Source organism: Tiliqua scincoides, chromosome 6 (assembly GCF_035046505.1).
Source record: "Tiliqua scincoides isolate rTilSci1 chromosome 6, rTilSci1.hap2, whole genome shotgun sequence".
NCBI classification, from domain to species: Eukaryota; Metazoa; Chordata; class Lepidosauria; order Squamata; family Scincidae; genus Tiliqua; species Tiliqua scincoides.
The window spans coordinates 52,648,692-52,651,126 of NC_089826.1; the positions used below are offsets into that span (position 1 = coordinate 52,648,692).

At 41.6% G+C, this 2,435-nt stretch overlaps 1 pseudogene; it reads left to right on the forward strand.

The window, feature by feature from the left end:
- The first annotated feature begins 2,060 nt into the window (after positions 1 to 2,060).
- On the forward strand, positions 2,061 to 2,182 carry LOC136656629 (5S ribosomal RNA; annotated as a pseudogene).
- Positions 2,183 to 2,435: the final 253 nt, after the last annotated feature.

A 2,435-nucleotide genomic window follows, 5' to 3' on the forward strand; every position in this document is an offset into this window, starting at 1 on the left:
ACCTGCTGTTTGGGGAATTCAGACAATACATGCGGCTGATTTTTGCAAAACACTGGGTATGCAGTTCTTATTTACAGCAGGCCTAAGTGCTGATATTCAGTCTGCTTTTGAATTACATCCAGGCCTGGAATTTGCACCTAACAATTTTCTGTGTTAATCAGATCTTTGTAACAGGATTATCAAACAGGAATTGCTGACAGAATATTAGCATATTGCTGGAATCAGTGTTAAGGAACTGGTGATTCTTAAATGATTTTTCCAATGAAATTACCTGAGAATGGAGCATAAGGCTATAGTCATACAGTGCACTACCTATGGTGATGAGTTATGGCAAGTGATGAAGTTACTACTGGTACTCTGGTATAACTTGCACAAAAAATGTTCTAATACGGATAGTAAAGTGTAACTGTTGAAATTCTTTTAGGGAGCAATCCTAACTTGCATTGGAAGCAGACAGGCCAGTGGGTCTGCCCTGCATACAGTGCAAGTTTGGGGCCAAAAGTGGTGCAGCCCAAGGCAAGGGGAAACCTTTCCCCTTACCCTGTGTCGCGCTGCAGCAGCCCCAATGAGTCTACTTGGATCTGCACCACCTGACGAGGTGGTGCAAATCCAAGCACCCCAGGACTGCCCTGGGACACCTGGGAAGGGGGTCAAGATCTGGCACATGCAAGGGACTTGCACCAGCACAAGAACCTTCTGGGACTGCGCTCTTAATGTAACTATTAAAGTCAAAAGGACAATTGGGGTAAAACTGACACCATGCTACCAGTGGTTGTCTTCTGTAGCCAATACCATCATTATTACACTACTGTATGAGATCAACAGCAGGGAAGGGGACACAGCTGAATCCTTGGTAGGGTATATCCAGCAGTCCCAGTTCCTCCCTTTGGAGATCCATCAAAGTCCAATCTGTGCATCTTTAAACAGATTAATTTGGGCTGACTCTTGGAGGCTAGGGCTAAGCTGGCAGAGAATAGTTTTAAAAAATGAATTCATTTTTATTAGTACAGTATATTCTTGGGGTCTATATGCTCTTTTTGTTATCTTCCAAAGTTTTCAAGATAGTTTTGACTATTCTTCAAGATCATTTAGTGACTGATGCTCTTTCAAGATTGTATTGCTAGTCACAGTATGCAACAGATGGAATAAAATGTTGGTCTGGTAAGTAAGTAACAACAGTTACTTACCCTATAAGTAACAAAAGTTAGATCTTCCTTAGCAAAGACAGGCCAATATTTCTGGGTGCAAACGTTTTTCTTTAATGGATGCCTTTTCCAAAGGCATTTGATTTGAGCCTTAACTTAAGAACATAAGAACAGCCCCACTGGATCAGGCCATAGGCCCATCTAGTCCAGCTTCCTGTATCTCACAGCGGCCCACCAAATGCCCCAGGGAGCACACCAGATAACAAGAGACCTGCATCCTGGTGCCCTCCCTTGCATCTGGCATTCTGACATAGCCCACTTCTAAAATCAGGAGGTTGCACATACACATCATGGCTTGTAACCTGTAATGGATTTTTCCTCCAGAAACTTGTCCAATCCCCTTTTAAAGGCATCCAGACCAATGCCATCACCACATCCTACGGCAAGGAGATCCACAGGCCGACCACACGCCGAGTAAAGAAATAATTTCTTTTGTCGGTCCTAACTCTCCCAACACTCAATTTTAGCGGATGTCCCCTTGTTCTGGTGTTACGTGAGAGTGTAAAGAGCATCTCTCTATCCACTTTATCCTTCCCATGCATATCCTTCCCATCCCATGCATGATTGAGATAATTTTGCATGTCTCAATCATGTCCCCCCTCAGGCATCTCTTTTCTAGGTTGAAGAGGCCCAAACGCCTTTCCTCATAAGGAAGGTGCCCCAGCCCAGTAATCATCTTAGTCACTAACTTCTAGAAGAAAAATGCTGCTTTGAATTGAAATTGTTTATTTGTCCAAGCCATCATTAATATTTTGTAGAAATTCTGAAAAAAGTTTAAATGATGATGGAAGTCACTAGTACATAGAATAAAAGAACCAAGATCAGATTGAATGCACATTTATAGATAGTTCCATAGTATAGTTCCATACTGTTACCCTGCAGATGCCTGATCTCATCTGATCTCGGAAGTTAAGCAGGGTCAGGCCTGGTTAGTACTTGGATGGGAGACCAACTGGGAATACCAGGTGCTGTAGGCTTATATCATAGTCTTTCGAGACTGAAGGTTGCCAACCATTTATAGATTTCATTTTAGTTAGACTTTCTGGAAGGCTGCTACTCTGCAGCCACTGCTTTTTCTTCTTTCCTCAATTAAAAAAAACAAACCAAAAAACAATTATTTTATTTCATGGTTCACAACATTATCAAAACAATGAAAACAAAAATAACATTTTTTTTTTAAGTGACAGCATCCTGAACCAGTAATTTCATAACTAGTGCTGATGTTCAATT